The sequence below is a fragment of the Schistocerca nitens genome, unplaced genomic scaffold (assembly GCF_023898315.1).
Source record: "Schistocerca nitens isolate TAMUIC-IGC-003100 unplaced genomic scaffold, iqSchNite1.1 HiC_scaffold_385, whole genome shotgun sequence".
Taxonomy (NCBI): Eukaryota; Metazoa; Arthropoda; class Insecta; order Orthoptera; family Acrididae; genus Schistocerca; species Schistocerca nitens.
The window spans coordinates 903,138-930,804 of record NW_026045919.1 but is presented as its reverse complement, the minus strand read 5'-3'; the positions used below and the strand labels follow the sequence as shown (position 1 = coordinate 930,804).

General features: G+C 49.5%; 49 non-coding genes across 49 annotated transcripts; all 49 read right to left on the bottom strand.

The window, feature by feature from the left end:
- Positions 1 to 21: 21 nt before the first annotated feature.
- On the bottom strand, positions 22 to 103 carry Trnas-uga (transfer RNA serine (anticodon UGA)). Its single transcript has one exon. It is a non-coding gene; the product is annotated as a tRNA-Ser (tRNA).
- A 698-nt stretch (positions 104 to 801) lies between these two features.
- Positions 802 to 883, bottom strand: Trnas-cga (transfer RNA serine (anticodon CGA)). Its single transcript has one exon. It is a non-coding gene; the product is annotated as a tRNA-Ser (tRNA).
- Positions 884 to 1,020: 137 nt separating this feature from the next.
- On the bottom strand, positions 1,021 to 1,093 carry Trnak-uuu (transfer RNA lysine (anticodon UUU)). The gene has a single exon. It is a non-coding gene; the product is annotated as a tRNA-Lys (tRNA).
- Positions 1,094 to 1,629: 536 nt separating this feature from the next.
- Positions 1,630 to 1,702, bottom strand: Trnaf-gaa (transfer RNA phenylalanine (anticodon GAA)). The gene has a single exon. It is a non-coding gene; the product is annotated as a tRNA-Phe (tRNA).
- Positions 1,703 to 2,278: 576 nt separating this feature from the next.
- Positions 2,279 to 2,360, bottom strand: Trnas-uga (transfer RNA serine (anticodon UGA)). The gene has a single exon. It is a non-coding gene; the product is annotated as a tRNA-Ser (tRNA).
- Positions 2,361 to 3,058: 698 nt separating this feature from the next.
- On the bottom strand, positions 3,059 to 3,140 carry Trnas-cga (transfer RNA serine (anticodon CGA)). Its single transcript has one exon. It is a non-coding gene; the product is annotated as a tRNA-Ser (tRNA).
- Positions 3,141 to 3,277: 137 nt separating this feature from the next.
- On the bottom strand, positions 3,278 to 3,350 carry Trnak-uuu (transfer RNA lysine (anticodon UUU)). Its single transcript has one exon. It is a non-coding gene; the product is annotated as a tRNA-Lys (tRNA).
- A 536-nt stretch (positions 3,351 to 3,886) lies between these two features.
- Trnaf-gaa (transfer RNA phenylalanine (anticodon GAA)) lies at positions 3,887 to 3,959 on the bottom strand. The gene has a single exon. It is a non-coding gene; the product is annotated as a tRNA-Phe (tRNA).
- A 576-nt stretch (positions 3,960 to 4,535) lies between these two features.
- Positions 4,536 to 4,617, bottom strand: Trnas-uga (transfer RNA serine (anticodon UGA)). Its single transcript has one exon. It is a non-coding gene; the product is annotated as a tRNA-Ser (tRNA).
- Positions 4,618 to 5,315: 698 nt separating this feature from the next.
- On the bottom strand, positions 5,316 to 5,397 carry Trnas-cga (transfer RNA serine (anticodon CGA)). The gene has a single exon. It is a non-coding gene; the product is annotated as a tRNA-Ser (tRNA).
- Positions 5,398 to 5,534: 137 nt separating this feature from the next.
- Positions 5,535 to 5,607, bottom strand: Trnak-uuu (transfer RNA lysine (anticodon UUU)). The gene has a single exon. It is a non-coding gene; the product is annotated as a tRNA-Lys (tRNA).
- Positions 5,608 to 6,143: 536 nt separating this feature from the next.
- Positions 6,144 to 6,216, bottom strand: Trnaf-gaa (transfer RNA phenylalanine (anticodon GAA)). Its single transcript has one exon. It is a non-coding gene; the product is annotated as a tRNA-Phe (tRNA).
- Positions 6,217 to 6,792: 576 nt separating this feature from the next.
- On the bottom strand, positions 6,793 to 6,874 carry Trnas-uga (transfer RNA serine (anticodon UGA)). Its single transcript has one exon. It is a non-coding gene; the product is annotated as a tRNA-Ser (tRNA).
- A 698-nt stretch (positions 6,875 to 7,572) lies between these two features.
- Positions 7,573 to 7,654, bottom strand: Trnas-cga (transfer RNA serine (anticodon CGA)). Its single transcript has one exon. It is a non-coding gene; the product is annotated as a tRNA-Ser (tRNA).
- Positions 7,655 to 7,791: 137 nt separating this feature from the next.
- Positions 7,792 to 7,864, bottom strand: Trnak-uuu (transfer RNA lysine (anticodon UUU)). Its single transcript has one exon. It is a non-coding gene; the product is annotated as a tRNA-Lys (tRNA).
- Positions 7,865 to 8,400: 536 nt separating this feature from the next.
- Positions 8,401 to 8,473, bottom strand: Trnaf-gaa (transfer RNA phenylalanine (anticodon GAA)). The gene has a single exon. It is a non-coding gene; the product is annotated as a tRNA-Phe (tRNA).
- A 576-nt stretch (positions 8,474 to 9,049) lies between these two features.
- On the bottom strand, positions 9,050 to 9,131 carry Trnas-uga (transfer RNA serine (anticodon UGA)). Its single transcript has one exon. It is a non-coding gene; the product is annotated as a tRNA-Ser (tRNA).
- Positions 9,132 to 9,829: 698 nt separating this feature from the next.
- Trnas-cga (transfer RNA serine (anticodon CGA)) lies at positions 9,830 to 9,911 on the bottom strand. Its single transcript has one exon. It is a non-coding gene; the product is annotated as a tRNA-Ser (tRNA).
- Positions 9,912 to 10,048: 137 nt separating this feature from the next.
- Positions 10,049 to 10,121, bottom strand: Trnak-uuu (transfer RNA lysine (anticodon UUU)). The gene has a single exon. It is a non-coding gene; the product is annotated as a tRNA-Lys (tRNA).
- Positions 10,122 to 10,657: 536 nt separating this feature from the next.
- Positions 10,658 to 10,730, bottom strand: Trnaf-gaa (transfer RNA phenylalanine (anticodon GAA)). Its single transcript has one exon. It is a non-coding gene; the product is annotated as a tRNA-Phe (tRNA).
- A 576-nt stretch (positions 10,731 to 11,306) lies between these two features.
- Trnas-uga (transfer RNA serine (anticodon UGA)) lies at positions 11,307 to 11,388 on the bottom strand. The gene has a single exon. It is a non-coding gene; the product is annotated as a tRNA-Ser (tRNA).
- A 698-nt stretch (positions 11,389 to 12,086) lies between these two features.
- Trnas-cga (transfer RNA serine (anticodon CGA)) lies at positions 12,087 to 12,168 on the bottom strand. The gene has a single exon. It is a non-coding gene; the product is annotated as a tRNA-Ser (tRNA).
- Positions 12,169 to 12,305: 137 nt separating this feature from the next.
- On the bottom strand, positions 12,306 to 12,378 carry Trnak-uuu (transfer RNA lysine (anticodon UUU)). Its single transcript has one exon. It is a non-coding gene; the product is annotated as a tRNA-Lys (tRNA).
- Positions 12,379 to 12,914: 536 nt separating this feature from the next.
- Positions 12,915 to 12,987, bottom strand: Trnaf-gaa (transfer RNA phenylalanine (anticodon GAA)). The gene has a single exon. It is a non-coding gene; the product is annotated as a tRNA-Phe (tRNA).
- A 576-nt stretch (positions 12,988 to 13,563) lies between these two features.
- Positions 13,564 to 13,645, bottom strand: Trnas-uga (transfer RNA serine (anticodon UGA)). Its single transcript has one exon. It is a non-coding gene; the product is annotated as a tRNA-Ser (tRNA).
- Positions 13,646 to 14,343: 698 nt separating this feature from the next.
- Positions 14,344 to 14,425, bottom strand: Trnas-cga (transfer RNA serine (anticodon CGA)). The gene has a single exon. It is a non-coding gene; the product is annotated as a tRNA-Ser (tRNA).
- A 137-nt stretch (positions 14,426 to 14,562) lies between these two features.
- Positions 14,563 to 14,635, bottom strand: Trnak-uuu (transfer RNA lysine (anticodon UUU)). The gene has a single exon. It is a non-coding gene; the product is annotated as a tRNA-Lys (tRNA).
- Positions 14,636 to 15,171: 536 nt separating this feature from the next.
- Trnaf-gaa (transfer RNA phenylalanine (anticodon GAA)) lies at positions 15,172 to 15,244 on the bottom strand. The gene has a single exon. It is a non-coding gene; the product is annotated as a tRNA-Phe (tRNA).
- A 576-nt stretch (positions 15,245 to 15,820) lies between these two features.
- On the bottom strand, positions 15,821 to 15,902 carry Trnas-uga (transfer RNA serine (anticodon UGA)). The gene has a single exon. It is a non-coding gene; the product is annotated as a tRNA-Ser (tRNA).
- A 698-nt stretch (positions 15,903 to 16,600) lies between these two features.
- On the bottom strand, positions 16,601 to 16,682 carry Trnas-cga (transfer RNA serine (anticodon CGA)). The gene has a single exon. It is a non-coding gene; the product is annotated as a tRNA-Ser (tRNA).
- A 137-nt stretch (positions 16,683 to 16,819) lies between these two features.
- On the bottom strand, positions 16,820 to 16,892 carry Trnak-uuu (transfer RNA lysine (anticodon UUU)). Its single transcript has one exon. It is a non-coding gene; the product is annotated as a tRNA-Lys (tRNA).
- Positions 16,893 to 17,428: 536 nt separating this feature from the next.
- Positions 17,429 to 17,501, bottom strand: Trnaf-gaa (transfer RNA phenylalanine (anticodon GAA)). The gene has a single exon. It is a non-coding gene; the product is annotated as a tRNA-Phe (tRNA).
- Positions 17,502 to 18,077: 576 nt separating this feature from the next.
- Positions 18,078 to 18,159, bottom strand: Trnas-uga (transfer RNA serine (anticodon UGA)). The gene has a single exon. It is a non-coding gene; the product is annotated as a tRNA-Ser (tRNA).
- A 698-nt stretch (positions 18,160 to 18,857) lies between these two features.
- On the bottom strand, positions 18,858 to 18,939 carry Trnas-cga (transfer RNA serine (anticodon CGA)). Its single transcript has one exon. It is a non-coding gene; the product is annotated as a tRNA-Ser (tRNA).
- Positions 18,940 to 19,076: 137 nt separating this feature from the next.
- Trnak-uuu (transfer RNA lysine (anticodon UUU)) lies at positions 19,077 to 19,149 on the bottom strand. Its single transcript has one exon. It is a non-coding gene; the product is annotated as a tRNA-Lys (tRNA).
- A 537-nt stretch (positions 19,150 to 19,686) lies between these two features.
- On the bottom strand, positions 19,687 to 19,759 carry Trnaf-gaa (transfer RNA phenylalanine (anticodon GAA)). Its single transcript has one exon. It is a non-coding gene; the product is annotated as a tRNA-Phe (tRNA).
- A 576-nt stretch (positions 19,760 to 20,335) lies between these two features.
- Trnas-uga (transfer RNA serine (anticodon UGA)) lies at positions 20,336 to 20,417 on the bottom strand. The gene has a single exon. It is a non-coding gene; the product is annotated as a tRNA-Ser (tRNA).
- A 698-nt stretch (positions 20,418 to 21,115) lies between these two features.
- On the bottom strand, positions 21,116 to 21,197 carry Trnas-cga (transfer RNA serine (anticodon CGA)). The gene has a single exon. It is a non-coding gene; the product is annotated as a tRNA-Ser (tRNA).
- A 137-nt stretch (positions 21,198 to 21,334) lies between these two features.
- Positions 21,335 to 21,407, bottom strand: Trnak-uuu (transfer RNA lysine (anticodon UUU)). The gene has a single exon. It is a non-coding gene; the product is annotated as a tRNA-Lys (tRNA).
- Positions 21,408 to 21,944: 537 nt separating this feature from the next.
- On the bottom strand, positions 21,945 to 22,017 carry Trnaf-gaa (transfer RNA phenylalanine (anticodon GAA)). Its single transcript has one exon. It is a non-coding gene; the product is annotated as a tRNA-Phe (tRNA).
- A 576-nt stretch (positions 22,018 to 22,593) lies between these two features.
- Trnas-uga (transfer RNA serine (anticodon UGA)) lies at positions 22,594 to 22,675 on the bottom strand. The gene has a single exon. It is a non-coding gene; the product is annotated as a tRNA-Ser (tRNA).
- Positions 22,676 to 23,373: 698 nt separating this feature from the next.
- Positions 23,374 to 23,455, bottom strand: Trnas-cga (transfer RNA serine (anticodon CGA)). Its single transcript has one exon. It is a non-coding gene; the product is annotated as a tRNA-Ser (tRNA).
- A 137-nt stretch (positions 23,456 to 23,592) lies between these two features.
- Trnak-uuu (transfer RNA lysine (anticodon UUU)) lies at positions 23,593 to 23,665 on the bottom strand. Its single transcript has one exon. It is a non-coding gene; the product is annotated as a tRNA-Lys (tRNA).
- Positions 23,666 to 24,201: 536 nt separating this feature from the next.
- Positions 24,202 to 24,274, bottom strand: Trnaf-gaa (transfer RNA phenylalanine (anticodon GAA)). Its single transcript has one exon. It is a non-coding gene; the product is annotated as a tRNA-Phe (tRNA).
- Positions 24,275 to 24,850: 576 nt separating this feature from the next.
- Positions 24,851 to 24,932, bottom strand: Trnas-uga (transfer RNA serine (anticodon UGA)). The gene has a single exon. It is a non-coding gene; the product is annotated as a tRNA-Ser (tRNA).
- Positions 24,933 to 25,630: 698 nt separating this feature from the next.
- On the bottom strand, positions 25,631 to 25,712 carry Trnas-cga (transfer RNA serine (anticodon CGA)). The gene has a single exon. It is a non-coding gene; the product is annotated as a tRNA-Ser (tRNA).
- Positions 25,713 to 25,849: 137 nt separating this feature from the next.
- Positions 25,850 to 25,922, bottom strand: Trnak-uuu (transfer RNA lysine (anticodon UUU)). The gene has a single exon. It is a non-coding gene; the product is annotated as a tRNA-Lys (tRNA).
- A 536-nt stretch (positions 25,923 to 26,458) lies between these two features.
- Trnaf-gaa (transfer RNA phenylalanine (anticodon GAA)) lies at positions 26,459 to 26,531 on the bottom strand. The gene has a single exon. It is a non-coding gene; the product is annotated as a tRNA-Phe (tRNA).
- Positions 26,532 to 27,107: 576 nt separating this feature from the next.
- Trnas-uga (transfer RNA serine (anticodon UGA)) lies at positions 27,108 to 27,189 on the bottom strand. Its single transcript has one exon. It is a non-coding gene; the product is annotated as a tRNA-Ser (tRNA).
- Between the last annotated feature and the right edge of the window lie 478 nt (positions 27,190 to 27,667).

The window sequence follows — 27,667 nt, the reverse complement described above, 5'->3', positions numbered from 1 at the left end:
TTCTGAGAGCGAGAAAATTTTCGCAGTCGGCAGGACTCGAACCTACGCTCCCAGAGGGAATCTGATTTCAAGTCAGACGCCTTAACCACTCGGCCACGACTGCCTGTGGCAATATCGTCTTCCGACAAGTGAAAGTGACATCTTTAGAAGCAATCCGATGGCAGAAAGCGGCGTGGCCTCACTCTTTTCTCTAGTGTTTCCATTGCCAGCACATTAGCCGTTACGAAAGTGTATTAATTTTCGCCCAGACAGGGGCTTGAACCCAACACCCTTTGGTTGAAAACCTAACGCTCTACCGACTGAGCTACCGTACAGCTGCGTGGTGTGCGAGTGATTCACATGTCGTAATTACTGGCTTATGGCTCCAATGGCGACTTCACCGACTTCCCACTGACGCACCGCTGACGCTGCTTTTCTGTCGTCTTAAGCGGTGGACATACTTGCAAGTAGCTGCGAGATCTTAACAAAAGAAACGCTGCACCATTGCTTTTGCCGCACTCGAATGACTGAATTACGATTCTTAAAAAGAAATGAATGTTCGCTCTGTCCAACACTTCCAAGCACATCTGTGTACTCACAAACTCGGCGTCGGCGCGAGAAAATGACGGGAGCGCACTCGTGGGCCTGCGACGGCTTTCTGCAGTCCCAGCGTCAGTGCGAGGTGAACCGGTAGCCACAGGAAGCAGCGGCCGTTGCGAAACTCAGTATTCTTAAATTTTCGTCTTGTTGAGAGTGGCGTCATTGGTTTGCATCCGCGTTCACGTGTGTGAAAATATTTGCTGCTCTTTACGCAAAATCGCACGCAGCCGGTAGGACTCGAACCTACGCTCCCAGAGGGAATCTGATTTCGAGTCAGACGCCTTAACCACTCGGCCACGACTGCCGGTAGCGCGAGTTCTGCCGACACATGCAACTGCTACCGTTTAAAGCACTGTGGTGTCAGGAAACGGCGTAGTTGCATTCTTTTCCGTAGTGTTTCCACCTCTACTAGACGAATCACTACCAAAGTATTAAAATTTCCGCCCGGACAGGGACTTGAACCCTGGACCCTTAGGTTAAAAGCCTAATGCTCTACCGACTGAGCTATCCGGGCTCACAAGACGTTTGTAAACCTTCCACGATACACAACTGCACATTGACTCATGTCCTTTACTGTTGTGCACTCGCTGCATGGAGCTGTAACTAATAAAACGTCGCCTGGATGCTGTCTACAAACTTATCGTGCTAAGCTCGTAACAGACTATCGAAGAATGCTGACACATGACGCAAGAACAAATTGCAGCAATCGTTACGTCTCATACGTTGGAGCAGAGGATTTACGTGTTCTGTCGACACTCACTGGGCAACTGGAAAATTCACAAGCATTTCGAATGCAATGTTTCCCACGTTTTCGCTCATTTCACGGTTCCGTTGGAGACGTTCTTCACGTCCTGACACAAAAAAGGGAACGCAATAGGTAGGACTTTTTTTATTTTCTTGCTTCCCAGGCATTTGCCTACTGTGTTCCTCTTATGGCATGCACTGGACAACCAGAACAGCTACAGGAGGGAGTCATTTTTGTTCTCGGCGGTAGTTACATTATCACAAACTCAGAGCAATTCCATTGGCGTCAGCTTCAAAACGAATGCATGCCGAAACCCGGGATCGAACCAGGGACCTTTAGATCTTCAGTCTAACGCTCTCCCAACTGAGCTATTTCGGCTGACGTTGAACGTCTCTGTTTTGCACGTCTTCGTTGACCTCTGCCCCGTCGCCAATTTCACAGTCATCTTCATCTGATAAGACACAGGGACGCTGAAAGGCGAGCAGCAGATGCAGTGAAGTACCACACACATTTCTTCTGCTTCCATCATCGTAACAAGCAAACACTTCGACTCGATTCATGTAATATTGACTTCGCTGACGCTAGAAAACCTGTGCTATATCGATGCCACGTGCAACTCGTGTGCAAAGAACGAGACACAAGAAGCAGTGAGCCTCTCCAGCGTGTGAGAGGCAGCATCTAGCAGATACACACGGTAAAACATTTGACTTGCGCTAGCTCATAAATTGCTACACGTCATCGTCTGCAAGCTAAACTGGACACATCTGCACTGCCCAGAGAGGTGACACTTGCACTGACACCTGGTGGACGGCTGTGAGACGAGGAGATGAGCTGTGGCTTCTGGGCGCGACTGTAGCGCTGCACCCTGCACATTGCTGGCGATCCACGTGTTTAGTGGAGACGCAACCGCTAGGATGCAGCTGAACGTCCTTCTTCTGAGAGCGAGAAAATTTTCGCAGTCGGCAGGACTCGAACCTACGCTCCCAGAGGGAATCTGATTTCAAGTCAGACGCCTTAACCACTCGGCCACGACTGCCTGTGGCAATATCGTCTTCCGACAAGTGAAAGTGACATCTTTAGAAGCAATCCGATGGCAGAAAGCGGCGTGGCCTCACTCTTTTCTCTAGTGTTTCCATTGCCAGCACATTAGCCGTTACGAAAGTGTATTAATTTTCGCCCAGACAGGGGCTTGAACCCAACACCCTTTGGTTGAAAACCTAACGCTCTACCGACTGAGCTACCGTACAGCTGCGTGGTGTGCGAGTGATTCACATGTCGTAATTACTGGCTTATGGCTCCAATGGCGACTTCACCGACTTCCCACTGACGCACCGCTGACGCTGCTTTTCTGTCGTCTTAAGCGGTGGACATACTTGCAAGTAGCTGCGAGATCTTAACAAAAGAAACGCTGCACCATTGCTTTTGCCGCACTCGAATGACTGAATTACGATTCTTAAAAAGAAATGAATGTTCGCTCTGTCCAACACTTCCAAGCACATCTGTGTACTCACAAACTCGGCGTCGGCGCGAGAAAATGACGGGAGCGCACTCGTGGGCCTGCGACGGCTTTCTGCAGTCCCAGCGTCAGTGCGAGGTGAACCGGTAGCCACAGGAAGCAGCGGCCGTTGCGAAACTCAGTATTCTTAAATTTTCGTCTTGTTGAGAGTGGCGTCATTGGTTTGCATCCGCGTTCACGTGTGTGAAAATATTTGCTGCTCTTTACGCAAAATCGCACGCAGCCGGTAGGACTCGAACCTACGCTCCCAGAGGGAATCTGATTTCGAGTCAGACGCCTTAACCACTCGGCCACGACTGCCGGTAGCGCGAGTTCTGCCGACACATGCAACTGCTACCGTTTAAAGCACTGTGGTGTCAGGAAACGGCGTAGTTGCATTCTTTTCCGTAGTGTTTCCACCTCTACTAGACGAATCACTACCAAAGTATTAAAATTTCCGCCCGGACAGGGACTTGAACCCTGGACCCTTAGGTTAAAAGCCTAATGCTCTACCGACTGAGCTATCCGGGCTCACAAGACGTTTGTAAACCTTCCACGATACACAACTGCACATTGACTCATGTCCTTTACTGTTGTGCACTCGCTGCATGGAGCTGTAACTAATAAAACGTCGCCTGGATGCTGTCTACAAACTTATCGTGCTAAGCTCGTAACAGACTATCGAAGAATGCTGACACATGACGCAAGAACAAATTGCAGCAATCGTTACGTCTCATACGTTGGAGCAGAGGATTTACGTGTTCTGTCGACACTCACTGGGCAACTGGAAAATTCACAAGCATTTCGAATGCAATGTTTCCCACGTTTTCGCTCATTTCACGGTTCCGTTGGAGACGTTCTTCACGTCCTGACACAAAAAAGGGAACGCAATAGGTAGGACTTTTTTTATTTTCTTGCTTCCCAGGCATTTGCCTACTGTGTTCCTCTTATGGCATGCACTGGACAACCAGAACAGCTACAGGAGGGAGTCATTTTTGTTCTCGGCGGTAGTTACATTATCACAAACTCAGAGCAATTCCATTGGCGTCAGCTTCAAAACGAATGCATGCCGAAACCCGGGATCGAACCAGGGACCTTTAGATCTTCAGTCTAACGCTCTCCCAACTGAGCTATTTCGGCTGACGTTGAACGTCTCTGTTTTGCACGTCTTCGTTGACCTCTGCCCCGTCGCCAATTTCACAGTCATCTTCATCTGATAAGACACAGGGACGCTGAAAGGCGAGCAGCAGATGCAGTGAAGTACCACACACATTTCTTCTGCTTCCATCATCGTAACAAGCAAACACTTCGACTCGATTCATGTAATATTGACTTCGCTGACGCTAGAAAACCTGTGCTATATCGATGCCACGTGCAACTCGTGTGCAAAGAACGAGACACAAGAAGCAGTGAGCCTCTCCAGCGTGTGAGAGGCAGCATCTAGCAGATACACACGGTAAAACATTTGACTTGCGCTAGCTCATAAATTGCTACACGTCATCGTCTGCAAGCTAAACTGGACACATCTGCACTGCCCAGAGAGGTGACACTTGCACTGACACCTGGTGGACGGCTGTGAGACGAGGAGATGAGCTGTGGCTTCTGGGCGCGACTGTAGCGCTGCACCCTGCACATTGCTGGCGATCCACGTGTTTAGTGGAGACGCAACCGCTAGGATGCAGCTGAACGTCCTTCTTCTGAGAGCGAGAAAATTTTCGCAGTCGGCAGGACTCGAACCTACGCTCCCAGAGGGAATCTGATTTCAAGTCAGACGCCTTAACCACTCGGCCACGACTGCCTGTGGCAATATCGTCTTCCGACAAGTGAAAGTGACATCTTTAGAAGCAATCCGATGGCAGAAAGCGGCGTGGCCTCACTCTTTTCTCTAGTGTTTCCATTGCCAGCACATTAGCCGTTACGAAAGTGTATTAATTTTCGCCCAGACAGGGGCTTGAACCCAACACCCTTTGGTTGAAAACCTAACGCTCTACCGACTGAGCTACCGTACAGCTGCGTGGTGTGCGAGTGATTCACATGTCGTAATTACTGGCTTATGGCTCCAATGGCGACTTCACCGACTTCCCACTGACGCACCGCTGACGCTGCTTTTCTGTCGTCTTAAGCGGTGGACATACTTGCAAGTAGCTGCGAGATCTTAACAAAAGAAACGCTGCACCATTGCTTTTGCCGCACTCGAATGACTGAATTACGATTCTTAAAAAGAAATGAATGTTCGCTCTGTCCAACACTTCCAAGCACATCTGTGTACTCACAAACTCGGCGTCGGCGCGAGAAAATGACGGGAGCGCACTCGTGGGCCTGCGACGGCTTTCTGCAGTCCCAGCGTCAGTGCGAGGTGAACCGGTAGCCACAGGAAGCAGCGGCCGTTGCGAAACTCAGTATTCTTAAATTTTCGTCTTGTTGAGAGTGGCGTCATTGGTTTGCATCCGCGTTCACGTGTGTGAAAATATTTGCTGCTCTTTACGCAAAATCGCACGCAGCCGGTAGGACTCGAACCTACGCTCCCAGAGGGAATCTGATTTCGAGTCAGACGCCTTAACCACTCGGCCACGACTGCCGGTAGCGCGAGTTCTGCCGACACATGCAACTGCTACCGTTTAAAGCACTGTGGTGTCAGGAAACGGCGTAGTTGCATTCTTTTCCGTAGTGTTTCCACCTCTACTAGACGAATCACTACCAAAGTATTAAAATTTCCGCCCGGACAGGGACTTGAACCCTGGACCCTTAGGTTAAAAGCCTAATGCTCTACCGACTGAGCTATCCGGGCTCACAAGACGTTTGTAAACCTTCCACGATACACAACTGCACATTGACTCATGTCCTTTACTGTTGTGCACTCGCTGCATGGAGCTGTAACTAATAAAACGTCGCCTGGATGCTGTCTACAAACTTATCGTGCTAAGCTCGTAACAGACTATCGAAGAATGCTGACACATGACGCAAGAACAAATTGCAGCAATCGTTACGTCTCATACGTTGGAGCAGAGGATTTACGTGTTCTGTCGACACTCACTGGGCAACTGGAAAATTCACAAGCATTTCGAATGCAATGTTTCCCACGTTTTCGCTCATTTCACGGTTCCGTTGGAGACGTTCTTCACGTCCTGACACAAAAAAGGGAACGCAATAGGTAGGACTTTTTTTATTTTCTTGCTTCCCAGGCATTTGCCTACTGTGTTCCTCTTATGGCATGCACTGGACAACCAGAACAGCTACAGGAGGGAGTCATTTTTGTTCTCGGCGGTAGTTACATTATCACAAACTCAGAGCAATTCCATTGGCGTCAGCTTCAAAACGAATGCATGCCGAAACCCGGGATCGAACCAGGGACCTTTAGATCTTCAGTCTAACGCTCTCCCAACTGAGCTATTTCGGCTGACGTTGAACGTCTCTGTTTTGCACGTCTTCGTTGACCTCTGCCCCGTCGCCAATTTCACAGTCATCTTCATCTGATAAGACACAGGGACGCTGAAAGGCGAGCAGCAGATGCAGTGAAGTACCACACACATTTCTTCTGCTTCCATCATCGTAACAAGCAAACACTTCGACTCGATTCATGTAATATTGACTTCGCTGACGCTAGAAAACCTGTGCTATATCGATGCCACGTGCAACTCGTGTGCAAAGAACGAGACACAAGAAGCAGTGAGCCTCTCCAGCGTGTGAGAGGCAGCATCTAGCAGATACACACGGTAAAACATTTGACTTGCGCTAGCTCATAAATTGCTACACGTCATCGTCTGCAAGCTAAAATGGACACATCTGCACTGCCCAGAGAGGTGACACTTGCACTGACACCTGGTGGACGGCTGTGAGACGAGGAGATGAGCTGTGGCTTCTGGGCGCGACTGTAGCGCTGCACCCTGCACATTGCTGGCGATCCACGTGTTTAGTGGAGACGCAACCGCTAGGATGCAGCTGAACGTCCTTCTTCTGAGAGCGAGAAAATTTTCGCAGTCGGCAGGACTCGAACCTACGCTCCCAGAGGGAATCTGATTTCAAGTCAGACGCCTTAACCACTCGGCCACGACTGCCTGTGGCAATATCGTCTTCCGACAAGTGAAAGTGACATCTTTAGAAGCAATCCGATGGCAGAAAGCGGCGTGGCCTCACTCTTTTCTCTAGTGTTTCCATTGCCAGCACATTAGCCGTTACGAAAGTGTATTAATTTTCGCCCAGACAGGGGCTTGAACCCAACACCCTTTGGTTGAAAACCTAACGCTCTACCGACTGAGCTACCGTACAGCTGCGTGGTGTGCGAGTGATTCACATGTCGTAATTACTGGCTTATGGCTCCAATGGCGACTTCACCGACTTCCCACTGACGCACCGCTGACGCTGCTTTTCTGTCGTCTTAAGCGGTGGACATACTTGCAAGTAGCTGCGAGATCTTAACAAAAGAAACGCTGCACCATTGCTTTTGCCGCACTCGAATGACTGAATTACGATTCTTAAAAAGAAATGAATGTTCGCTCTGTCCAACACTTCCAAGCACATCTGTGTACTCACAAACTCGGCGTCGGCGCGAGAAAATGACGGGAGCGCACTCGTGGGCCTGCGACGGCTTTCTGCAGTCCCAGCGTCAGTGCGAGGTGAACCGGTAGCCACAGGAAGCAGCGGCCGTTGCGAAACTCAGTATTCTTAAATTTTCGTCTTGTTGAGAGTGGCGTCATTGGTTTGCATCCGCGTTCACGTGTGTGAAAATATTTGCTGCTCTTTACGCAAAATCGCACGCAGCCGGTAGGACTCGAACCTACGCTCCCAGAGGGAATCTGATTTCGAGTCAGACGCCTTAACCACTCGGCCACGACTGCCGGTAGCGCGAGTTCTGCCGACACATGCAACTGCTACCGTTTAAAGCACTGTGGTGTCAGGAAACGGCGTAGTTGCATTCTTTTCCGTAGTGTTTCCACCTCTACTAGACGAATCACTACCAAAGTATTAAAATTTCCGCCCGGACAGGGACTTGAACCCTGGACCCTTAGGTTAAAAGCCTAATGCTCTACCGACTGAGCTATCCGGGCTCACAAGACGTTTGTAAACCTTCCACGATACACAACTGCACATTGACTCATGTCCTTTACTGTTGTGCACTCGCTGCATGGAGCTGTAACTAATAAAACGTCGCCTGGATGCTGTCTACAAACTTATCGTGCTAAGCTCGTAACAGACTATCGAAGAATGCTGACACATGACGCAAGAACAAATTGCAGCAATCGTTACGTCTCATACGTTGGAGCAGAGGATTTACGTGTTCTGTCGACACTCACTGGGCAACTGGAAAATTCACAAGCATTTCGAATGCAATGTTTCCCACGTTTTCGCTCATTTCACGGTTCCGTTGGAGACGTTCTTCACGTCCTGACACAAAAAAGGGAACGCAATAGGTAGGACTTTTTTTATTTTCTTGCTTCCCAGGCATTTGCCTACTGTGTTCCTCTTATGGCATGCACTGGACAACCAGAACAGCTACAGGAGGGAGTCATTTTTGTTCTCGGCGGTAGTTACATTATCACAAACTCAGAGCAATTCCATTGGCGTCAGCTTCAAAACGAATGCATGCCGAAACCCGGGATCGAACCAGGGACCTTTAGATCTTCAGTCTAACGCTCTCCCAACTGAGCTATTTCGGCTGACGTTGAACGTCTCTGTTTTGCACGTCTTCGTTGACCTCTGCCCCGTCGCCAATTTCACAGTCATCTTCATCTGATAAGACACAGGGACGCTGAAAGGCGAGCAGCAGATGCAGTGAAGTACCACACACATTTCTTCTGCTTCCATCATCGTAACAAGCAAACACTTCGACTCGATTCATGTAATATTGACTTCGCTGACGCTAGAAAACCTGTGCTATATCGATGCCACGTGCAACTCGTGTGCAAAGAACGAGACACAAGAAGCAGTGAGCCTCTCCAGCGTGTGAGAGGCAGCATCTAGCAGATACACACGGTAAAACATTTGACTTGCGCTAGCTCATAAATTGCTACACGTCATCGTCTGCAAGCTAAACTGGACACATCTGCACTGCCCAGAGAGGTGACACTTGCACTGACACCTGGTGGACGGCTGTGAGACGAGGAGATGAGCTGTGGCTTCTGGGCGCGACTGTAGCGCTGCACCCTGCACATTGCTGGCGATCCACGTGTTTAGTGGAGACGCAACCGCTAGGATGCAGCTGAACGTCCTTCTTCTGAGAGCGAGAAAATTTTCGCAGTCGGCAGGACTCGAACCTACGCTCCCAGAGGGAATCTGATTTCAAGTCAGACGCCTTAACCACTCGGCCACGACTGCCTGTGGCAATATCGTCTTCCGACAAGTGAAAGTGACATCTTTAGAAGCAATCCGATGGCAGAAAGCGGCGTGGCCTCACTCTTTTCTCTAGTGTTTCCATTGCCAGCACATTAGCCGTTACGAAAGTGTATTAATTTTCGCCCAGACAGGGGCTTGAACCCAACACCCTTTGGTTGAAAACCTAACGCTCTACCGACTGAGCTACCGTACAGCTGCGTGGTGTGCGAGTGATTCACATGTCGTAATTACTGGCTTATGGCTCCAATGGCGACTTCACCGACTTCCCACTGACGCACCGCTGACGCTGCTTTTCTGTCGTCTTAAGCGGTGGACATACTTGCAAGTAGCTGCGAGATCTTAACAAAAGAAACGCTGCACCATTGCTTTTGCCGCACTCGAATGACTGAATTACGATTCTTAAAAAGAAATGAATGTTCGCTCTGTCCAACACTTCCAAGCACATCTGTGTACTCACAAACTCGGCGTCGGCGCGAGAAAATGACGGGAGCGCACTCGTGGGCCTGCGACGGCTTTCTGCAGTCCCAGCGTCAGTGCGAGGTGAACCGGTAGCCACAGGAAGCAGCGGCCGTTGCGAAACTCAGTATTCTTAAATTTTCGTCTTGTTGAGAGTGGCGTCATTGGTTTGCATCCGCGTTCACGTGTGTGAAAATATTTGCTGCTCTTTACGCAAAATCGCACGCAGCCGGTAGGACTCGAACCTACGCTCCCAGAGGGAATCTGATTTCGAGTCAGACGCCTTAACCACTCGGCCACGACTGCCGGTAGCGCGAGTTCTGCCGACACATGCAACTGCTACCGTTTAAAGCACTGTGGTGTCAGGAAACGGCGTAGTTGCATTCTTTTCCGTAGTGTTTCCACCTCTACTAGACGAATCACTACCAAAGTATTAAAATTTCCGCCCGGACAGGGACTTGAACCCTGGACCCTTAGGTTAAAAGCCTAATGCTCTACCGACTGAGCTATCCGGGCTCACAAGACGTTTGTAAACCTTCCACGATACACAACTGCACATTGACTCATGTCCTTTACTGTTGTGCACTCGCTGCATGGAGCTGTAACTAATAAAACGTCGCCTGGATGCTGTCTACAAACTTATCGTGCTAAGCTCGTAACAGACTATCGAAGAATGCTGACACATGACGCAAGAACAAATTGCAGCAATCGTTACGTCTCATACGTTGGAGCAGAGGATTTACGTGTTCTGTCGACACTCACTGGGCAACTGGAAAATTCACAAGCATTTCGAATGCAATGTTTCCCACGTTTTCGCTCATTTCACGGTTCCGTTGGAGACGTTCTTCACGTCCTGACACAAAAAAGGGAACGCAATAGGTAGGACTTTTTTTATTTTCTTGCTTCCCAGGCATTTGCCTACTGTGTTCCTCTTATGGCATGCACTGGACAACCAGAACAGCTACAGGAGGGAGTCATTTTTGTTCTCGGCGGTAGTTACATTATCACAAACTCAGAGCAATTCCATTGGCGTCAGCTTCAAAACGAATGCATGCCGAAACCCGGGATCGAACCAGGGACCTTTAGATCTTCAGTCTAACGCTCTCCCAACTGAGCTATTTCGGCTGACGTTGAACGTCTCTGTTTTGCACGTCTTCGTTGACCTCTGCCCCGTCGCCAATTTCACAGTCATCTTCATCTGATAAGACACAGGGACGCTGAAAGGCGAGCAGCAGATGCAGTGAAGTACCACACACATTTCTTCTGCTTCCATCATCGTAACAAGCAAACACTTCGACTCGATTCATGTAATATTGACTTCGCTGACGCTAGAAAACCTGTGCTATATCGATGCCACGTGCAACTCGTGTGCAAAGAACGAGACACAAGAAGCAGTGAGCCTCTCCAGCGTGTGAGAGGCAGCATCTAGCAGATACACACGGTAAAACATTTGACTTGCGCTAGCTCATAAATTGCTACACGTCATCGTCTGCAAGCTAAAATGGACACATCTGCACTGCCCAGAGAGGTGACACTTGCACTGACACCTGGTGGACGGCTGTGAGACGAGGAGATGAGCTGTGGCTTCTGGGCGCGACTGTAGCGCTGCACCCTGCACATTGCTGGCGATCCACGTGTTTAGTGGAGACGCAACCGCTAGGATGCAGCTGAACGTCCTTCTTCTGAGAGCGAGAAAATTTTCGCAGTCGGCAGGACTCGAACCTACGCTCCCAGAGGGAATCTGATTTCAAGTCAGACGCCTTAACCACTCGGCCACGACTGCCTGTGGCAATATCGTCTTCCGACAAGTGAAAGTGACATCTTTAGAAGCAATCCGATGGCAGAAAGCGGCGTGGCCTCACTCTTTTCTCTAGTGTTTCCATTGCCAGCACATTAGCCGTTACGAAAGTGTATTAATTTTCGCCCAGACAGGGGCTTGAACCCAACACCCTTTGGTTGAAAACCTAACGCTCTACCGACTGAGCTACCGTACAGCTGCGTGGTGTGCGAGTGATTCACATGTCGTAATTACTGGCTTATGGCTCCAATGGCGACTTCACCGACTTCCCACTGACGCACCGCTGACGCTGCTTTTCTGTCGTCTTAAGCGGTGGACATACTTGCAAGTAGCTGCGAGATCTTAACAAAAGAAACGCTGCACCATTGCTTTTGCCGCACTCGAATGACTGAATTACGATTCTTAAAAAGAAATGAATGTTCGCTCTGTCCAACACTTCCAAGCACATCTGTGTACTCACAAACTCGGCGTCGGCGCGAGAAAATGACGGGAGCGCACTCGTGGGCCTGCGACGGCTTTCTGCAGTCCCAGCGTCAGTGCGAGGTGAACCGGTAGCCACAGGAAGCAGCGGCCGTTGCGAAACTCAGTATTCTTAAATTTTCGTCTTGTTGAGAGTGGCGTCATTGGTTTGCATCCGCGTTCACGTGTGTGAAAATATTTGCTGCTCTTTACGCAAAATCGCACGCAGCCGGTAGGACTCGAACCTACGCTCCCAGAGGGAATCTGATTTCGAGTCAGACGCCTTAACCACTCGGCCACGACTGCCGGTAGCGCGAGTTCTGCCGACACATGCAACTGCTACCGTTTAAAGCACTGTGGTGTCAGGAAACGGCGTAGTTGCATTCTTTTCCGTAGTGTTTCCACCTCTACTAGACGAATCACTACCAAAGTATTAAAATTTCCGCCCGGACAGGGACTTGAACCCTGGACCCTTAGGTTAAAAGCCTAATGCTCTACCGACTGAGCTATCCGGGCTCACAAGACGTTTGTAAACCTTCCACGATACACAACTGCACATTGACTCATGTCCTTTACTGTTGTGCACTCGCTGCATGGAGCTGTAACTAATAAAACGTCGCCTGGATGCTGTCTACAAACTTATCGTGCTAAGCTCGTAACAGACTATCGAAGAATGCTGACACATGACGCAAGAACAAATTGCAGCAATCGTTACGTCTCATACGTTGGAGCAGAGGATTTACGTGTTCTGTCGACACTCACTGGGCAACTGGAAAATTCACAAGCATTTCGAATGCAATGTTTCCCACGTTTTCGCTCATTTCACGGTTCCGTTGGAGACGTTCTTCACGTCCTGACACAAAAAAGGGAACGCAATAGGTAGGACTTTTTTTATTTTCTTGCTTCCCAGGCATTTGCCTACTGTGTTCCTCTTATGGCATGCACTGGACAACCAGAACAGCTACAGGAGGGAGTCATTTTTGTTCTCGGCGGTAGTTACATTATCACAAACTCAGAGCAATTCCATTGGCGTCAGCTTCAAAACGAATGCATGCCGAAACCCGGGATCGAACCAGGGACCTTTAGATCTTCAGTCTAACGCTCTCCCAACTGAGCTATTTCGGCTGACGTTGAACGTCTCTGTTTTGCACGTCTTCGTTGACCTCTGCCCCGTCGCCAATTTCACAGTCATCTTCATCTGATAAGACACAGGGACGCTGAAAGGCGAGCAGCAGATGCAGTGAAGTACCACACACATTTCTTCTGCTTCCATCATCGTAACAAGCAAACACTTCGACTCGATTCATGTAATATTGACTTCGCTGACGCTAGAAAACCTGTGCTATATCGATGCCACGTGCAACTCGTGTGCAAAGAACGAGACACAAGAAGCAGTGAGCCTCTCCAGCGTGTGAGAGGCAGCATCTAGCAGATACACACGGTAAAACATTTGACTTGCGCTAGCTCATAAATTGCTACACGTCATCGTCTGCAAGCTAAAATGGACACATCTGCACTGCCCAGAGAGGTGACACTTGCACTGACACCTGGTGGACGGCTGTGAGACGAGGAGATGAGCTGTGGCTTCTGGGCGCGACTGTAGCGCTGCACCCTGCACATTGCTGGCGATCCACGTGTTTAGTGGAGACGCAACCGCTAGGATGCAGCTGAACGTCCTTCTTCTGAGAGCGAGAAAATTTTCGCAGTCGGCAGGACTCGAACCTACGCTCCCAGAGGGAATCTGATTTCAAGTCAGACGCCTTAACCACTCGGCCACGACTGCCTGTGGCAATATCGTCTTCCGACAAGTGAAAGTGACATCTTTAGAAGCAATCCGATGGCAGAAAGCGGCGTGGCCTCACTCTTTTCTCTAGTGTTTCCATTGCCAGCACATTAGCCGTTACGAAAGTGTATTAATTTTCGCCCAGACAGGGGCTTGAACCCAACACCCTTTGGTTGAAAACCTAACGCTCTACCGACTGAGCTACCGTACAGCTGCGTGGTGTGCGAGTGATTCACATGTCGTAATTACTGGCTTATGGCTCCAATGGCGACTTCACCGACTTCCCACTGACGCACCGCTGACGCTGCTTTTCTGTCGTCTTAAGCGGTGGACATACTTGCAAGTAGCTGCGAGATCTTAACAAAAGAAACGCTGCACCATTGCTTTTGCCGCACTCGAATGACTGAATTACGATTCTTAAAAAGAAATGAATGTTCGCTCTGTCCAACACTTCCAAGCACATCTGTGTACTCACAAACTCGGCGTCGGCGCGAGAAAATGACGGGAGCGCACTCGTGGGCCTGCGACGGCTTTCTGCAGTCCCAGCGTCAGTGCGAGGTGAACCGGTAGCCACAGGAAGCAGCGGCCGTTGCGAAACTCAGTATTCTTAAATTTTCGTCTTGTTGAGAGTGGCGTCATTGGTTTGCATCCGCGTTCACGTGTGTGAAAATATTTGCTGCTCTTTACGCAAAATCGCACGCAGCCGGTAGGACTCGAACCTACGCTCCCAGAGGGAATCTGATTTCGAGTCAGACGCCTTAACCACTCGGCCACGACTGCCGGTAGCGCGAGTTCTGCCGACACATGCAACTGCTACCGTTTAAAGCACTGTGGTGTCAGGAAACGGCGTAGTTGCATTCTTTTCCGTAGTGTTTCCACCTCTACTAGACGAATCACTACCAAAGTATTAAAATTTCCGCCCGGACAGGGACTTGAACCCTGGACCCTTAGGTTAAAAGCCTAATGCTCTACCGACTGAGCTATCCGGGCTCACAAGACGTTTGTAAACCTTCCACGATACACAACTGCACATTGACTCATGTCCTTTACTGTTGTGCACTCGCTGCATGGAGCTGTAACTAATAAAACGTCGCCTGGATGCTGTCTACAAACTTATCGTGCTAAGCTCGTAACAGACTATCGAAGAATGCTGACACATGACGCAAGAACAAATTGCAGCAATCGTTACGTCTCATACGTTGGAGCAGAGGATTTACGTGTTCTGTCGACACTCACTGGGCAACTGGAAAATTCACAAGCATTTCGAATGCAATGTTTCCCACGTTTTCGCTCATTTCACGGTTCCGTTGGAGACGTTCTTCACGTCCTGACACAAAAAAGGGAACGCAATAGGTAGGACTTTTTTTATTTTCTTGCTTCCCAGGCATTTGCCTACTGTGTTCCTCTTATGGCATGCACTGGACAACCAGAACAGCTACAGGAGGGAGTCATTTTTGTTCTCGGCGGTAGTTACATTATCACAAACTCAGAGCAATTCCATTGGCGTCAGCTTCAAAACGAATGCATGCCGAAACCCGGGATCGAACCAGGGACCTTTAGATCTTCAGTCTAACGCTCTCCCAACTGAGCTATTTCGGCTGACGTTGAACGTCTCTGTTTTGCACGTCTTCGTTGACCTCTGCCCCGTCGCCAATTTCACAGTCATCTTCATCTGATAAGACACAGGGACGCTGAAAGGCGAGCAGCAGATGCAGTGAAGTACCACACACATTTCTTCTGCTTCCATCATCGTAACAAGCAAACACTTCGACTCGATTCATGTAATATTGACTTCGCTGACGCTAGAAAACCTGTGCTATATCGATGCCACGTGCAACTCGTGTGCAAAGAACGAGACACAAGAAGCAGTGAGCCTCTCCAGCGTGTGAGAGGCAGCATCTAGCAGATACACACGGTAAAACATTTGACTTGCGCTAGCTCATAAATTGCTACACGTCATCGTCTGCAAGCTAAAATGGACACATCTGCACTGCCCAGAGAGGTGACACTTGCACTGACACCTGGTGGACGGCTGTGAGACGAGGAGATGAGCTGTGGCTTCTGGGCGCGACTGTAGCGCTGCACCCTGCACATTGCTGGCGATCCACGTGTTTAGTGGAGACGCAACCGCTAGGATGCAGCTGAACGTCCTTCTTCTGAGAGCGAGAAAATTTTCGCAGTCGGCAGGACTCGAACCTACGCTCCCAGAGGGAATCTGATTTCAAGTCAGACGCCTTAACCACTCGGCCACGACTGCCTGTGGCAATATCGTCTTCCGACAAGTGAAAGTGACATCTTTAGAGGCAATCCGATGGCAGAAAGCGGCGTGGCCTCACTCTTTTCTCTAGTGTTTCCATTGCCAGCACATTAGCCGTTACGAAAGTGTATTAATTTTCGCCCAGACAGGGGCTTGAACCCAACACCCTTTGGTTGAAAACCTAACGCTCTACCGACTGAGCTACCGTACAGCTGCGTGGTGTGCGAGTGATTCACATGTCGTAATTACTGGCTTATGGCTCCAATGGCGACTTCACCGACTTCCCACTGACGCACCGCTGACGCTGCTTTTCTGTCGTCTTAAGCGGTGGACATACTTGCAAGTAGCTGCGAGATCTTAACAAAAGAAACGCTGCACCATTGCTTTTGCCGCACTCGAATGACTGAATTACGATTCTTAAAAAGAAATGAATGTTCGCTCTGTCCAACACTTCCAAGCACATCTGTGTACTCACAAACTCGGCGTCGGCGCGAGAAAATGACGGGAGCGCACTCGTGGGCCTGCGACGGCTTTCTGCAGTCCCAGCGTCAGTGCGAGGTGAACCGGTAGCCACAGGAAGCAGCGGCCGTTGCGAAACTCAGTATTCTTAAATTTTCGTCTTGTTGAGAGTGGCGTCATTGGTTTGCATCCGCGTTCACGTGTGTGAAAATATTTGCTGCTCTTTACGCAAAATCGCACGCAGCCGGTAGGACTCGAACCTACGCTCCCAGAGGGAATCTGATTTCGAGTCAGACGCCTTAACCACTCGGCCACGACTGCCGGTAGCGCGAGTTCTGCCGACACATGCAACTGCTACCGTTTAAAGCACTGTGGTGTCAGGAAACGGCGTAGTTGCATTCTTTTCCGTAGTGTTTCCACCTCTACTAGACGAATCACTACCAAAGTATTAAAATTTCCGCCCGGACAGGGACTTGAACCCTGGACCCTTAGGTTAAAAGCCTAATGCTCTACCGACTGAGCTATCCGGGCTCACAAGACGTTTGTAAACCTTCCACGATACACAACTGCACATTGACTCATGTCCTTTACTGTTGTGCACTCGCTGCATGGAGCTGTAACTAATAAAACGTCGCCTGGATGCTGTCTACAAACTTATCGTGCTAAGCTCGTAACAGACTATCGAAGAATGCTGACACATGACGCAAGAACAAATTGCAGCAATCGTTACGTCTCATACGTTGGAGCAGAGGATTTACGTGTTCTGTCGACACTCACTGGGCAACTGGAAAATTCACAAGCATTTCGAATGCAATGTTTCCCACGTTTTCGCTCATTTCACGGTTCCGTTGGAGACGTTCTTCACGTCCTGACACAAAAAAGGGAACGCAATAGGTAGGACTTTTTTTATTTTCTTGCTTCCCAGGCATTTGCCTACTGTGTTCCTCTTATGGCATGCACTGGACAACCAGAACAGCTACAGGAGGGAGTCATTTTTGTTCTCGGCGGTAGTTACATTATCACAAACTCAGAGCAATTCCATTGGCGTCAGCTTCAAAACGAATGCATGCCGAAACCCGGGATCGAACCAGGGACCTTTAGATCTTCAGTCTAACGCTCTCCCAACTGAGCTATTTCGGCTGACGTTGAACGTCTCTGTTTTGCACGTCTTCGTTGACCTCTGCCCCGTCGCCAATTTCACAGTCATCTTCATCTGATAAGACACAGGGACGCTGAAAGGCGAGCAGCAGATGCAGTGAAGTACCACACACATTTCTTCTGCTTCCATCATCGTAACAAGCAAACACTTCGACTCGATTCATGTAATATTGACTTCGCTGACGCTAGAAAACCTGTGCTATATCGATGCCACGTGCAACTCGTGTGCAAAGAACGAGACACAAGAAGCAGTGAGCCTCTCCAGCGTGTGAGAGGCAGCATCTAGCAGATACACACGGTAAAACATTTGACTTGCGCTAGCTCATAAATTGCTACACGTCATCGTCTGCAAGCTAAAATGGACACATCTGCACTGCCCAGAGAGGTGACACTTGCACTGACACCTGGTGGACGGCTGTGAGACGAGGAGATGAGCTGTGGCTTCTGGGCGCGACTGTAGCGCTGCACCCTGCACATTGCTGGCGATCCACGTGTTTAGTGGAGACGCAACCGCTAGGATGCAGCTGAACGTCCTTCTTCTGAGAGCGAGAAAATTTTCGCAGTCGGCAGGACTCGAACCTACGCTCCCAGAGGGAATCTGATTTCAAGTCAGACGCCTTAACCACTCGGCCACGACTGCCTGTGGCAATATCGTCTTCCGACAAGTGAAAGTGACATCTTTAGAAGCAATCCGATGGCAGAAAGCGGCGTGGCCTCACTCTTTTCTCTAGTGTTTCCATTGCCAGCACATTAGCCGTTACGAAAGTGTATTAATTTTCGCCCAGACAGGGGCTTGAACCCAACACCCTTTGGTTGAAAACCTAACGCTCTACCGACTGAGCTACCGTACAGCTGCGTGGTGTGCGAGTGATTCACATGTCGTAATTACTGGCTTATGGCTCCAATGGCGACTTCACCGACTTCCCACTGACGCACCGCTGACGCTGCTTTTCTGTCGTCTTAAGCGGTGGACATACTTGCAAGTAGCTGCGAGATCTTAACAAAAGAAACGCTGCACCATTGCTTTTGCCGCACTCGAATGACTGAATTACGATTCTTAAAAAGAAATGAATGTTCGCTCTGTCCAACACTTCCAAGCACATCTGTGTACTCACAAACTCGGCGTCGGCGCGAGAAAATGACGGGAGCGCACTCGTGGGCCTGCGACGGCTTTCTGCAGTCCCAGCGTCAGTGCGAGGTGAACCGGTAGCCACAGGAAGCAGCGGCCGTTGCGAAACTCAGTATTCTTAAATTTTCGTCTTGTTGAGAGTGGCGTCATTGGTTTGCATCCGCGTTCACGTGTGTGAAAATATTTGCTGCTCTTTACGCAAAATCGCACGCAGCCGGTAGGACTCGAACCTACGCTCCCAGAGGGAATCTGATTTCGAGTCAGACGCCTTAACCACTCGGCCACGACTGCCGGTAGCGCGAGTTCTGCCGACACATGCAACTGCTACCGTTTAAAGCACTGTGGTGTCAGGAAACGGCGTAGTTGCATTCTTTTCCGTAGTGTTTCCACCTCTACTAGACGAATCACTACCAAAGTATTAAAATTTCCGCCCGGACAGGGACTTGAACCCTGGACCCTTAGGTTAAAAGCCTAATGCTCTACCGACTGAGCTATCCGGGCTCACAAGACGTTTGTAAACCTTCCACGATACACAACTGCACATTGACTCATGTCCTTTACTGTTGTGCACTCGCTGCATGGAGCTGTAACTAATAAAACGTCGCCTGGATGCTGTCTACAAACTTATCGTGCTAAGCTCGTAACAGACTATCGAAGAATGCTGACACATGACGCAAGAACAAATTGCAGCAATCGTTACGTCTCATACGTTGGAGCAGAGGATTTACGTGTTCTGTCGACACTCACTGGGCAACTGGAAAATTCACAAGCATTTCGAATGCAATGTTTCCCACGTTTTCGCTCATTTCACGGTTCCGTTGGAGACGTTCTTCACGTCCTGACACAAAAAAGGGAACGCAATAGGTAGGACTTTTTTTTATTTTCTTGCTTCCCAGGCATTTGCCTACTGTGTTCCTCTTATGGCATGCACTGGACAACCAGAACAGCTACAGGAGGGAGTCATTTTTGTTCTCGGCGGTAGTTACATTATCACAAACTCAGAGCAATTCCATTGGCGTCAGCTTCAAAACGGATGCATGCCGAAACCCGGGATCGAACCAGGGACCTTTAGATCTTCAGTCTAACGCTCTCCCAACTGAGCTATTTCGGCTGACGTTGAACGTCTCTGTTTTGCACGTCTTCGTTGACCTCTGCCCCGTCGCCAATTTCACAGTCATCTTCATCTGATAAGACACAGGGACGCTGAAAGGCGAGCAGCAGATGCAGTGAAGTACCACACACATTTCTTCTGCTTCCATCATCGTAACAAGCAAACACTTCGACTCGATTCATGTAATATTGACTTCGCTGACGCTAGAAAACCTGTGCTATATCGATGCCACGTGCAACTCGTGTGCAAAGAACGAGACACAAGAAGCAGTGAGCCTCTCCAGCGTGTGAGAGGCAGCATCTAGCAGATACACACGGTAAAACATTTGACTTGCGCTAGCTCATAAATTGCTACACGTCATCGTCTGCAAGCTAAAATGGACACATCTGCACTGCCCAGAGAGGTGACACTTGCACTGACACCTGGTGGACGGCTGTGAGACGAGGAGATGAGCTGTGGCTTCTGGGCGCGACTGTAGCGCTGCACCCTGCACATTGCTGGCGATCCACGTGTTTAGTGGAGACGCAACCGCTAGGATGCAGCTGAACGTCCTTCTTCTGAGAGCGAGAAAATTTTCGCAGTCGGCAGGACTCGAACCTACGCTCCCAGAGGGAATCTGATTTCAAGTCAGACGCCTTAACCACTCGGCCACGACTGCCTGTGGCAATATCGTCTTCCGACAAGTGAAAGTGACATCTTTAGAAGCAATCCGATGGCAGAAAGCGGCGTGGCCTCACTCTTTTCTCTAGTGTTTCCATTGCCAGCACATTAGCCGTTACGAAAGTGTATTAATTTTCGCCCAGACAGGGGCTTGAACCCAACACCCTTTGGTTGAAAACCTAACGCTCTACCGACTGAGCTACCGTACAGCTGCGTGGTGTGCGAGTGATTCACATGTCGTAATTACTGGCTTATGGCTCCAATGGCGACTTCACCGACTTCCCACTGACGCACCGCTGACGCTGCTTTTCTGTCGTCTTAAGCGGTGGACATACTTGCAAGTAGCTGCGAGATCTTAACAAAAGAAACGCTGCACCATTGCTTTTGCCGCACTCGAATGACTGAATTACGATTCTTAAAAAGAAATGAATGTTCGCTCTGTCCAACACTTCCAAGCACATCTGTGTACTCACAAACTCGGCGTCGGCGCGAGAAAATGACGGGAGCGCACTCGTGGGCCTGCGACGGCTTTCTGCAGTCCCAGCGTCAGTGCGAGGTGAACCGGTAGCCACAGGAAGCAGCGGCCGTTGCGAAACTCAGTATTCTTAAATTTTCGTCTTGTTGAGAGTGGCGTCATTGGTTTGCATCCGCGTTCACGTGTGTGAAAATATTTGCTGCTCTTTACGCAAAATCGCACGCAGCCGGTAGGACTCGAACCTACGCTCCCAGAGGGAATCTGATTTCGAGTCAGACGCCTTAACCACTCGGCCACGACTGCCGGTAGCGCGAGTTCTGCCGACACATGCAACTGCTACCGTTTAAAGCACTGTGGTGTCAGGAAACGGCGTAGTTGCATTCTTTTCCGTAGTGTTTCCACCTCTACTAGACGAATCACTACCAAAGTATTAAAATTTCCGCCCAGACAGGGACTTGAACCCTGGACCCTTAGGTTAAAAGCCTAATGCTCTACCGACTGAGCTATCCGGGCTCACAAGACGTTTGTAAACCTTCCACGATACACAACTGCACATTGACTCATGTCCTTTACTGTTGTGCACTCGCTGCATGGAGCTGTAACTAATAAAACGTCGCCTGGATGCTGTCTACAAACTTATCGTGCTAAGCTCGTAACAGACTATCGAAGAATGCTGACACATGACGCAAGAACAAATTGCAGCAATCGTTACGTCTCATACGTTGGAGCAGAGGATTTACGTGTTCTGTCGACACTCACTGGGCAACTGGAAAATTCACAAGCATTTCGAATGCAATGTTTCCCACGTTTTCGCTCATTTCACGGTTCCGTTGGAGACGTTCTTCACGTCCTGACACAAAAAAGGGAACGCAATAGGTAGGACTTTTTTTTATTTTCTTGCTTCCCAGGCATTTGCCTACTGTGTTCCTCTTATGGCATGCACTGGACAACCAGAACAGCTACAGGAGGGAGTCATTTTTGTTCTCGGCGGTAGTTACATTATCACAAACTCAGAGCAATTCCATTGGCGTCAGCTTCAAAACGAATGCATGCCGAAACCCGGGATCGAACCAGGGACCTTTAGATCTTCAGTCTAACGCTCTCCCAACTGAGCTATTTCGGCTGACGTTGAACGTCTCTGTTTTGCACGTCTTCGTTGACCTCTGCCCCGTCGCCAATTTCACAGTCATCTTCATCTGATAAGACACAGGGACGCTGAAAGGCGAGCAGCAGATGCAGTGAAGTACCACACACATTTCTTCTGCTTCCATCATCGTAACAAGCAAACACTTCGACTCGATTCATGTAATATTGACTTCGCTGACGCTAGAAAACCTGTGCTATATCGATGCCACGTGCAACTCGTGTGCAAAGAACGAGACACAAGAAGCAGTGAGCCTCTCCAGCGTGTGAGAGGCAGCATCTAGCAGATACACACGGTAAAACATTTGACTTGCGCTAGCTCATAAATTGCTACACGTCATCGTCTGCAAGCTAAAATGGACACATCTGCACTGCCCAGAGAGGTGACACTTGCACTGACACCTGGTGGACGGCTGTGAGACGAGGAGATGAGCTGTGGCTTCTGGGCGCGACTGTAGCGCTGCACCCTGCACATTGCTGGCGATCCACGTGTTTAGTGGAGACGCAACCGCTAGGATGCAGCTGAACGTCCTTCTTCTGAGAGCGAGAAAATTTTCGCAGTCGGCAGGACTCGAACCTACGCTCCCAGAGGGAATCTGATTTCAAGTCAGACGCCTTAACCACTCGGCCACGACTGCCTGTGGCAATATCGTCTTCCGACAAGTGAAAGTGACATCTTTAGAAGCAATCCGATGGCAGAAAGCGGCGTGGCCTCACTCTTTTCTCTAGTGTTTCCATTGCCAGCACATTAGCCGTTACGAAAGTGTATTAATTTTCGCCCAGACAGGGGCTTGAACCCAACACCCTTTGGTTGAAAACCTAACGCTCTACCGACTGAGCTACCGTACAGCTGCGTGGTGTGCGAGTGATTCACATGTCGTAATTACTGGCTTATGGCTCCAATGGCGACTTCACCGACTTCCCACTGACGCACCGCTGACGCTGCTTTTCTGTCGTCTTAAGCGGTGGACATACTTGCAAGTAGCTGCGAGATCTTAACAAAAGAAACGCTGCACCATTGCTTTTGCCGCACTCGAATGACTGAATTACGATTCTTAAAAAGAAATGAATGTTCGCTCTGTCCAACACTTCCAAGCACATCTGTGTACTCACAAACTCGGCGTCGGCGCGAGAAAATGACGGGAGCGCACTCGTGGGCCTGCGACGGCTTTCTGCAGTCCCAGCGTCAGTGCGAGGTGAACCGGTAGCCACAGGAAGCAGCGGCCGTTGCGAAACTCAGTATTCTTAAATTTTCGTCTTGTTGAGAGTGGCGTCATTGGTTTGCATCCGCGTTCACGTGTGTGAAAATATTTGCTGCTCTTTACGCAAAATCGCACGCAGCCGGTAGGACTCGAACCTACGCTCCCAGAGGGAATCTGATTTCGAGTCAGACGCATTAACCACTCGGCCACGACTGCCGGTAGCGCGAGTTCTGCCGACACATGCAACTGCTACCGTTTAAAGCACTGTGGTGTCAGGAAACGGCGTAGTTGCATTCTTCTCCGTAGTGTTTCCACCTCTACTAGACGAATCACTACCAAAGTATTAAAATTTCCGCCCGGACAGGGACTTGAACCCTGGACCCTTAGGTTAAAAGCCTAATGCTCTACCGACTGAGCTATCCGGGCTCACAAGACGTTTGTAAACCTTCCACGATACACAACTGCACATTGACTCATGTCCTTTACTGTTGTGCACTCGCTGCATGGAGCTGTAACTAATAAAACGTCGCCTGGATGCTGTCTACAAACTTATCGTGCTAAGCTCGTAACAGACTATCGAAGAATGCTGACACATGACGCAAGAACAAATTGCAGCAATCGTTACGTCTCATACGTTGGAGCAGAGGATTTACGTGTTCTGTCGACACTCACTGGGCAACTGGAAAATTCACAAGCATTTCGAATGCAATGTTTCCCACGTTTTCGCTCATTTCACGGTTCCGTTGGAGACGTTCTTCACGTCCTGACACAAAAAAGGGAACGCAATAGGTAGGACTTTTTTTATTTTCTTGCTTCCCAGGCATTTGCCTACTGTGTTCCTCTTATGGCATGCACTGGACAACCAGAACAGCTACAGGAGGGAGTCATTTTTGTTCTCGGCGGTAGTTACATTATCACAAACTCAGAGCAATTCCATTGGCGTCAGCTTCAAAACGAATGCATGCCGAAACCCGGGATCGAACCAGGGACCTTTAGATCTTCAGTCTAACGCTCTCCCAACTGAGCTATTTCGGCTGACGTTGAACGTCTCTGTTTTGCACGTCTTCGTTGACCTCTGCCCCGTCGCCAATTTCACAGTCATCTTCATCTGATAAGACACAGGGACGCTGAAAGGCGAGCAGCAGATGCAGTGAAGTACCACACACATTTCTTCTGCTTCCATCATCGTAACAAGCAAACACTTCGACTCGATTCATGTAATATTGACTTCGCTGACGCTAGAAAACCTGTGCTATATCGATGCCACGTGCAACTCGTGTGCAAAGAACGAGACACAAGAAGCAGTGAGCCTCTCCAGCGTGTGAGAGGCAGCATCTAGCAGATACACACGGTAAAACATTTGACTTGCGCTAGCTCATAAATTGCTACACGTCATCGTCTGCAAGCTAAAATGGACACATCTGCACTGCCCAGAGAGGTGACACTTGCACTGACACCTGGTGGACGGCTGTGAGACGAGGAGATGAGCTGTGGCTTCTGGGCGCGACTGTAGCGCTGCACCCTGCACATTGCTGGCGATCCACGTGTTTAGTGGAGACGCAACCGCTAGGATGCAGCTGAACGTCCTTCTTCTGAGAGCGAGAAAATTTTCGCAGTCGGCAGGACTCGAACCTACGCTCCCAGAGGGAATCTGATTTCAAGTCAGACGCCTTAACCACTCGGCCACGACTGCCTGTGGCAATATCGTCTTCCGACAAGTGAAAGTGACATCTTTAGAAGCAATCCGATGGCAGAAAGCGGCGTGGCCTCACTCTTTTCTCTAGTGTTTCCATTGCCAGCACATTAGCCGTTACGAAAGTGTATTAATTTTCGCCCAGACAGGGGCTTGAACCCAACACCCTTTGGTTGAAAACCTAACGCTCTACCGACTGAGCTACCGTACAGCTGCGTGGTGTGCGAGTGATTCACATGTCGTAATTACTGGCTTATGGCTCCAATGGCGACTTCACCGACTTCCCACTGACGCACCGCTGACGCTGCTTTTCTGTCGTCTTAAGCGGTGGACATACTTGCAAGTAGCTGCGAGATCTTAACAAAAGAAACGCTGCACCATTGCTTTTGCCGCACTCGAATGACTGAATTACGATTCTTAAAAAGAAATGAATGTTCGCTCTGTCCAACACTTCCAAGCACATCTGTGTACTCACAAACTCGGCGTCGGCGCGAGAAAATGACGGGAGCGCACTCGTGGGCCTGCGACGGCTTTCTGCAGTCCCAGCGTCAGTGCGAGGTGAACCGGTAGCCACAGGAAGCAGCGGCCGTTGCGAAACTCAGTATTCTTAAATTTTCGTCTTGTTGAGAGTGGCGTCATTGGTTTGCATCCGCGTTCACGTGTGTGAAAATATTTGCTGCTCTTTACGCAAAATCGCACGCAGCCGGTAGGACTCGAACCTACGCTCCCAGAGGGAATCTGATTTCGAGTCAGACGCATTAACCACTCGGCCACGACTGCCGGTAGCGCGAGTTCTGCCGACACATGCAACTGCTACCGTTTAAAGCACTGTGGTGTCAGGAAACGGCGTAGTTGCATTCTTCTCCGTAGTGTTTCCACCTCTACTAGACGAATCACTACCAAAGTATTAAAATTTCCGCCCGGACAGGGACTTGAACCCTGGACCCTTAGGTTAAAAGCCTAATGCTCTACCGACTGAGCTATCCGGGCTCACAAGACGTTTGTAAACCTTCCACGATACACAACTGCACATTGACTCATGTCCTTTACTGTTGTGCACTCGCTGCATGGAGCTGTAACTAATAAAACGTCGCCTGGATGCTGTCTACAAACTTATCGTGCTAAGCTCGTAACAGACTATCGAAGAATGCTGACACATGACGCAAGAACAAATTGCAGCAATCGTTACGTCTCATACGTTGGAGCAGAGGATTTACGTGTTCTGTCGACACTCACTGGGCAACTGGAAAATTCACAAGCATTTCGAATGCAATGTTTCCCACGTTTTCGCTCATTTCACGGTTCCGTTGGAGACGTTCTTCACGTCCTGACACAAAAAAGGGAACGCAATAGGTAGGACTTTTTTTATTTTCTTGCTTCCCAGGCATTTGCCTACTGTGTTCCTCTTATGGCATGCACTGGACAACCAGAACAGCTACAGGAGGGAGTCATTTTTGTTCTCGGCGGTAGTTACATTATCACAAACTCAGAGCAATTCCATTGGCGTCAGCTTCAAAACGAATGCATGCCGAAACCCGGGATCGAACCAGGGACCTTTAGATCTTCAGTCTAACGCTCTCCCAACTGAGCTATTTCGGCTGACGTTGAACGTCTCTGTTTTGCACGTCTTCGTTGACCTCTGCCCCGTCGCCAATTTCACAGTCATCTTCATCTGATAAGACACAGGGACGCTGAAAGGCGAGCAGCAGATGCAGTGAAGTACCACACACATTTCTTCTGCTTCCATCATCGTAACAAGCAAACACTTCGACTCGATTCATGTAATATTGACTTCGCTGACGCTAGAAAACCTGTGCTATATCGATGCCACGTGCAACTCGTGTGCAAAGAACGAGACACAAGAAGCAGTGAGCCTCTCCAGCGTGTGAGAGGCAGCATCTAGCAGATACACACGGTAAAACATTTGACTTGCGCTAGCTCATAAATTGCTACACGTCATCGTCTGCAAGCTAAAATGGACACATCTGCACTGCCCAGAGAGGTGACACTTGCACTGACACCTGGTGGACGGCTGTGAGACGAGGAGATGAGCTGTGGCTTCTGGGCGCGACTGTAGCGCTGCACCCTGCACATTGCTGGCGATCCACGTGTTTAGTGGAGACGCAACCGCTAGGATGCAGCTGAACGTCCTTCTTCTGAGAGCGAGAAAATTTTCGCAGTCGGCAGGACTCGAACCTACGCTCCCAGAGGGAATCTGATTTCAAGTCAGACGCCTTAACCACTCGGCCACGACTGCCTGTGGCAATATCGTCTTCCGACAAGTGAAAGTGACATCTTTAGAAGCAATCCGATGGCAGAAAGCGGCGTGGCCTCACTCTTTTCTCTAGTGTTTCCATTGCCAGCACATTAGCCGTTACGAAAGTGTATTAATTTTCGCCCAGACAGGGGCTTGAACCCAACACCCTTTGGTTGAAAACCTAACGCTCTACCGACTGAGCTACCGTACAGCTGCGTGGTGTGCGAGTGATTCACATGTCGTAATTACTGGCTTATGGCTCCAATGGCGACTTCACCGACTTCCCACTGACGCACCGCTGACGCTGCTTTTCTGTCGTCTTAAGCGGTGGACATACTTGCAAGTAGCTGCGAGATCTTAACAAAAGAAACGCTGCACCATTGCTTTTGCCGCACTCGAATGACTGAATTACGATTCTTAAAAAGAAATGAATGTTCGCTCTGTCCAACACTTCCAAGCACATCTGTGTACTCACAAA